Source organism: Bidens hawaiensis, unplaced genomic scaffold (assembly GCF_021521415.1).
Source record: "Bidens hawaiensis isolate Kalapana, Puna unplaced genomic scaffold, B.hawaiensis_p1.1 tig00001920_1, whole genome shotgun sequence".
Lineage (NCBI taxonomy): Eukaryota > Viridiplantae > Streptophyta > Magnoliopsida > Asterales > Asteraceae > Bidens > Bidens hawaiensis.
The window spans coordinates 3,236,724-3,244,743 of NW_027491107.1; positions in this window are offsets into that span (position 1 = coordinate 3,236,724).

Consider the following 8,020-nt stretch of genomic DNA (forward strand, 5'->3'; position numbering starts at 1 on the left):
AGTTAAGACGATAAAAATGAGTAACCAAGATTTTGATGAGAATAACCGTAAGACTCACTACATAACAAAGGTTAAATAAAAGGACGGGATCAAATTTAAATCTTGCAGAAACCTAGCATGTTTTTAGAAAAGATCCGAACAGGAATCATACTGATTAAGAGGCTGTCACACAGATCCATGTTCAGCGGTATTATGACTTAGAGAAACAGGTTGTAGGCAGGTATAAAGCTTAGTATGGTTTTCATTGCTTTTGTGATACGGATTTAGTTCAATTAAGCTCAAAATTTAGATGGACATCACTTGAGAAATTGTGATGCCTCCTATCTATTCTCAAGGCGTATTTGGCTTTCCCCAGATCACCACGAGTTGACTTCGACCCGTAGTGTCTAATCAATCAATATTCACGTGTTGACTTTCCGATTCGTCTTAACGATCTTTCTGATACTTTGTGTATGCTTTCTTTATAGCCAGTCGAGGCCTCTTCCTTGATATGTGAAAACGGATAATCTTCGTAAGGCTTAACGATAATAGTAAGGTTTTTTTTATTACAACTGCAAGTCCCGAATCTGGATCACTGCAGAAACACAATACTATCTTTGTGGGGATCAAGACACTCGTGTATGACTAGGTAATCACTTTTCTGCCTATCATTCGGAGAGATATATGTGGAGACATGCACATTTCAAAATGACTCTCCACAGTAAATCGAGTAGATTTAGTTTGCATCACTTCTACTTTTACGCACCATAGAAAGCTACCATAACATACAATGACTGTTCTAGAGTCTTTTAGGACTAATTACTTCACCGGTTAGGCACACAAATCAGTTTACCTATCACTTTCCAAGGTTGGATCAATTTTCACTTGTAACATCAATTTGAAACTTCTTGCGAAGTTATAGACTGAAAAAGTATATCATTTCCCCTTAAAAAAATTTTATATTCAAATGCCCAGATCAATTCAAAGTCTTTAGGTAAATGGCTATTCTGAAGATCCATTGGATTAGCAGGACCAACCACATACGAATATGTGTCCCTTCAACTTAGTATGATCGGCATAATTTTCAGCGAAGGAATAAAAACTCATCATAAACCGCCCCGTTCGCTTTCAGTTATTAGGTTAATGGCTATCCTCATAGTCTACACATAGATGAAAGGACCAAACATATTCAGAAATATGTCCTTCAAACTTGAGCAACCGACATAGTTTTCAGCGATAGTGATGTTTTTTTTAAATAAAAACATATGGAAAAAAGGTTACTCGGAATTGATCATCCCATTAAGCTCAACAAGGTTTTGAAAATGGGATCGGTCAAACTCTTTTGTAAAAAGATCGGCAAAATAATCCTGTGAATCAACCTTTTCAAGCACAATTAATTTCTTCTCAGCACAATCCCGTATGAAATGATGACAAATGTCAATATGTTTAGTTTTACTATGTTTAACGGGATTGTTAGTTACTGAGATTGCACCAGTGTTATCAATGCAAATAGGAGTTTGAGTGAAATTCAGATTATAATCGCGCATTTGTTGTTGTATCCATAAAACCTGAAGCAGCAGTTCGATATTGCCATGTATTCTACTTCGCATGTGGATATGGCTATAGAGGTCTGCTTCTTGCACTACCACGACGCCAATCTTCCTCCAAGAAACTGACATTCACTGGTTGTTGACTTCCTATTCTGATTGCATCCTTCATAGTCAGAGTCGGTGTATGCTACCGGATCCAGTTCTCCTCTTTTTGAGTACCAGAGACCCAACTTAGGCTTTCCTTTAAGGTACCGCAAAATCCTCTTTACTCCCTTCATGTGCGATTCCTTGGGGTTGGCCTGAAAACGAGCACAAAGACAAACTGCAAACATAATGTCAAGTCTAGAAGCAGTTAGATACATTAAAGAACCTATAATTTCCCGATACTGAATGGGATCCACAACTTCATCACTGTCGGAATCAGCACCAAGTTTGTGGTTGACGCAGATTGGAGTGTCAAACGGGGTACTATCGGCCATCTTAAAGCGCTTAAGCACATCGTGAACATACTTAGTTTGATGAATGAACATGCCATCCTTCTTCTAATTTACCTGTAAGCCCAAAAAGAAAGTTAATTCACCCATGGCGCTCATCTCAAACCTTTTTTTCATGACTGCTTCAAACTCCTGACACATAGAAACTCTTGAGGCAGCAAAGATAATGTTGTCCACGTAGACCTGGACTAGAAGAAAATCACTCCCATTCCTCTTTACAAACAAAGTACTGTCGATCTTCCCTCTCTCAAACCCATTCTCTAGCAAGTAATCTGACATAGTTGCATACCAGGCTCGTGGTGCCTGATGTAGGCCATATAATGCTTTGCTGAGCTTGTACACATGATCAGGAAAGTCTGGGTCAGGGAAACCCGGAGTTTGTTCGACATATACCACTTCATCGACTTTTCCATTTAGAAACGCACTTTTAACATCTAGCTGAAACACTTTCATCTCTTTGTGTGCAGCAAATTCCAGGAACATTCGAATTGCCTCCAATCTTGCCACAGGAGCAAACACTTCGTTGTAATCGATTCCTTCTTGTTGATCAAACCCTTTGACTACCAATCTTGCCTTGTTGCGAATGATTACTCCCTTCTCATCTCTCTTACACTTGAATACCCACTTCGTACCGATAGCATTCACATCTTGTGGTTTTTAAACTACCTGCCATACTTCCATTTTGTCAAACTGTGCCAGTTCTTCCTGCATGGCTTCTACCCACAAGCTATCCTTAAGTGGCATTTGATAATTCTATGGTTCTATATGACTGATGAAACAGGCATACAAGCATTCATTTATAATACCAGTGTCTTTAATGCTTGCATACACACATGTATTTTCATCCAAACTTCTTCTAGTACGCACACCGTCAGAAGGATTACCGATCACATTCTCAAAAGGATGATTCTTGTGGATTTTGGTAGTTTGTACAGGAACAACTTCCGGATCATTCTCAAGATTTGAAGAGAGTTCATCTGAGTGGTGTTGGTGTTGAGTGTGAAATGGATTGAAGAAATCATCTTCACTCGAGACAGCTGGAGTTTCAACCGCACTTGACGTGATAGGTTGATTTTCATTATATTGGGGACGTTGCACAATGGCCTCTTCTTCGTCTAATAGCATCTGATTGGTCACTTTCTTATCAGTGTCTGCAAAATCCAAGTAAGGCATATTAAAATATTTGAATAGCTTATCATAGTCGAAAGCCTCTACTGGTCCCATGCTAGGCCTTGGTGATTTGTAACTAGTAATGTCAGTGTTACAGACCACCTCAACCTTGCTTTTCGATAAGTTAAAGACTCTTCTGTTGGGTGTCCCAACAACGTAGCCAACCAAAATACCTTCGTCATCTTTCTCACCAAATTTTGAGTTAGTCATTAATATCGAACATGGGGACCCGAAAGGTTCAAGACCTTTCAGATTTGGCTTTCTACCATGCATAAGTTCATAACAGGTTTTATTTAATCTTTTAACAGTTAAAACACGAATAAGGATATAACAGGCCGTAGCAACAGCCTCAGCCCAGAACACCATGGGAAGTTTAGCGTCTGTCAGCATAGTCCTGGCGCCTTCGATTAGAGTTCTGTTCTTCTTTTCAGCTACTCCATTTTATTGTGGAGTATATGGTACGCTATACTGATGTTCAATCCCTTTCTGCAAACAAAACATCTCCATTTGGTAGTTCTTGAACTCCATTCCATTGTCACTTCTGATGAACTTTACCTTTCTCCCAACAATATTTTCCACTTTGGTAATCAAGTTAATTACCAACTGAACCGTTTCATCTTTTGCCTTCAGAAAATAAACCCATGAGTACCGTGAGTAATCGTCAATCACTACCAAGCAATACGACATTCCTCCTATACTCTTGACATCTATAGGACCAAAAAGATCCATGGAGCAAATCCAAAGTGCTGACAATTGAGTTAACCCTCTTGGAGTGATGTGGCTTCTTGTGCTGTTTTCCTTTCTTACATGACAAACGTTGGTCTTCAAAATTGAAGTACTTCAATGGAACTCCAAGTACCAGCCCATTCTTGTTGCTTTTAACAGAAGACACGACTCTTCCGTCGCCATCTCTATTGACCGCATGTCCATTACATAAGTGTTCTTTTCTCTTGGAGCTTTTATCACAACCCAGGTTTCAGGGATCTTGAAACCAGGATAAAGCACGAGTGCCTCATCTTTTGTGAAAGTACTGTATATTCTTTGTCACATATCAGAGAGACACTTACAATATTGTGCTTTAACTCCTCTACAAAATTGACCTTTTCCAACTTGATTCTCCCATTAGTAACAGTACAAATGCCAGTAATTTTCCCTCCACTTTCTCCTGCAAAACTAACCCTTCCTCCTTGAACAGTCTTCCAATCACGTAACAATTTCGTGTTACCAATCATGTGCCGTGAACAACCACTATCTACAACCCACAAGTTGTTTACAGTCCTGCTCGACTGTTCCTGCACAATTAAAGAGAAGAATTAGAAGCGGGGGACCCAAGACCTTTTGGTCTTGGGTTGATCAAACCTAATAGCAGACATCCAAATCCTTGGTTGTCCAAAGTTCCTTTGAGAAAAGTTTCTGTTTGATCTGAATGGAGAATTTCTAGAACATTTATTATGAGGCCATCCATATATCCTTGAGTTTCTAGCATTAATTGATTCATAGTTACTTGATCTGTAATTAGTTTAGAAAAAATGAGGCTGGTTTCTTTGAAATATTGAATTATTCCAACGATTAAAGTTGTTTGTGTTAGTAATTTTAGCAGCATCAGACTTAGAGCTTGTTTTATTCTCGTTGGTAGTTGACTTCATAATTCTAGATTTTCTCCGTTTTAGAGGACAGTAATTGACAAAGTGTCCCTTCCTGTTGCATCTAAAACAACTGTTGTTCGAGTTATTAACGTTCCTTTGACCATTCGTATCAAGAGTTGCTTTAGACGATGAGGTTGTGTTTCTATCAGTTTGTCTCACATACGGGGGAACGAATGGGTTTAAAGAGATTTCTTTTTGTTAAATTTGTATTCCTCCCCACGTTTAAGTAACACAACTTCATCTTTCATCTCAACGGACTCAAAGTTTATGTCCGAATTTGATGAACCAGGACTTGTGACATTAGGACTTGTCTGAACAGTCTCATTCATCTCAACATCGGTGTTGTTTGAGTGAACCTTATTTGGCACTGTCTAATCAATTTCGACACAAATGATTGCCGATCACTAGGATTATAAGTATAATTATTATTGAACGGTGGTGGAACTTCTGTGTATCCAATTTCCCCTTTGTTAATTGGGGAACGTTGAACACTTAGAATATGATCAAGTATCACAGATGAATTCCTGAATTGTTCAATTTTCCTGTTCAGTTCCACCACTTTCACCTTGTAATCAACTATCTGTTTATCCTTTTCAGCTATCAGTTTGGTCTTTTCTTCTACAACTTCATAGCTAAGATCAATTACTTGTATTTTTTTAGCTAGAGTAGCCTTAAGGCTTCATATATCTTTTTCACTTGCTTTTATTTTTACCGAGTAGCTATTCTCTTTAGTTTTAGAATAATGATGTTCCTCTTTTAATGTTTTTAATTCTTTATCCAACATAACAAACTGATCAGTTAAAGCTTTCAGTTGATCAGATAGTTTTTCACATCGCTCACATTGAGTTTCAGAACATACCTCTGAGAGCTGATCATTCACTTCTGCCATGTACGCTTGATCCTCCACTGGCTCTTTGTCACATCTTCCAGACTCGATGTTTACCAAATTTGCTTGTTCAATCACCTCTTCAACTTGTATATTCCAGTTATACCCACCGTTCTATTGAGACACCATAGCCTTGATTTCATTTCCACTTCCATTCTGTTGAGAAGGCCTGTTCTGACTTCGTTCGACTCTTTCATTTGTACACTCTCCTGCAAAGTGTCCATTTTGTTGACAGTTGTAGCAACGAACCTTTGACTTGTCGAACCCCGGTCTCTCACCAACAAACTTTCTACCAGTCTTCTTCATGAACCTCTTCACCCTTCTTACAATCATAGCCATTTGCCACTACAGATCCATTTCTTCCATGTCATCGGCATCTATTTGATCATAGTCCTCATCCAATGTCGCAGGGTCGACTATCTTTCCTTTGATGTAACTCTCATAAGAGGCAATGAAGCATGCATATAGAGCAAATTATTGTTCAGCTGATTTCACACTCATAGGCATCTGTGAAAAATTCTTGCTAGATGCACTGGCTGAGGAATTACCAGCTGATGATAGAGATTTTGATGAACCACTTCCACCCGCTACGAAGCATATGTCTCCATCCATATTCATTACCACATGACCATCTTGAGTAGATTTTGGTTCACCTCCAGAGTAATACGTAGTCGATTCTGATTTTGAGCTTGAATTACTCACAGATGCCTATGAGTGTTACCAGCTGATGACGGAGATTTTGATGAACCACTTCCACCCGCTACGAAGCATATGTCTCCATCCATATTCATTACCACATGACCATCTTGAGTAGATTTTGGCTCACCTCCAGAGTAATACGTAGTCGATTCTGATTTAGAGCTTGAATTTGGAGACCCTTTTGCACCATACATTCCCGGATCCTGAACCTGATCAATAGGAGTCTCTTTCCTTATCATATTTAGCTCAAAATTACGTAACTTATTGACTACCGTTTCCAACTCAAAGGTTTCAAAATCTTTATCATCTCTTATCAGGACTGTATAAATTTCCCATTTGGGCGGTAGAGCATCCAGCAGTTTTTCTACAATTTCTGCCTTTGTGTATTTTATGGTGTAGTTGTTCAACTCAGTCATTAGGTGATAGTATCTTGTAATTATATCATCAAGTGACTCATTCTTAAGGTACTTGAACACTGATAGTTGAGTTTTCAACAATTTTGACTTTGAACTTCGAATTCCAACGTTTCCTTCATAGTGATTCTCTAGTGCTTCCCACAACTCTCTAGCAGTCTTGTACTTTTTGAAGGTATGGAGGATCTCTTGAGGTAGTGCCATAGTTATGGCTGCTAGTGCTTTACTTTCTGCTTCATACATTTTCTTTTCATCATCCTCCATCTTATTGTATTTCTTAAGTTGCTCACGACCTTCAAACTCAGTAGTCGGTGGAATGTACCCATCTTGAATGCAGACCCACATCTTTGCATCTTGATATTTCACATACTGTTCAAACCTATCTTTCCATGCAACGAAATCAGTTCCTTTCAGAAGCTTTTGAGCTTTAGTTGCTGAACCAGCTTCAACCTCCATCTTTACCAGTTCTGTGATGTTTCTCGAAGTCATACTTGAACGAAACAAGACCTAGAGAACTTCGCTACTGCCAACTTCGCCTTGGCCCCAACTTCGCTGACCTTATAACTTCGCTGATCTTATACTTCGCTGACCTTATAACTTCACTCACCTTATAACTTCGCTGATCTTATAACTTCGCTTGTAACTTCGCTGATCATACAACTTCGCTGAAACCCTATATCTTCGGTGAAACCCTAGTTTCGTTTGACGGCAACTTCGCCAGATGAGCGGCTTAGATTTGCAGGTTTGATACGTATGATTTTGAAGGTTGCGAGAGTGACAGGAAGGTGCAATTGAAGAGTATTGTAGAGAAACTAACAAAGGAGCGGTGTTTCAACGTAAAACAGTTCCGTGAATGGTCTAACGGAACAATTTTAACACTCGTGTGATAATCCCGAACCACATAATCACGAGCAAAATGCTCTGATACCAATTGTAGGTTCCCAGCCGGATCTACACAGGAGTATCTCGTAACACGAGGGTGCTGAATCCCCTACGTATACGATACGAGTGCTAACACAAGAACCACGTAAACACACGAATACAAAGGAATACTTGTCATATTTCAATGACAATAACCAAAGACACCAAAACACGTAACACCTAAGTTACAAAATACTGCTGTCAAAAAGTAATTTCTAAATGAGCCGAAGTTAGGGTACATATAACACGACAACTTTGCCTA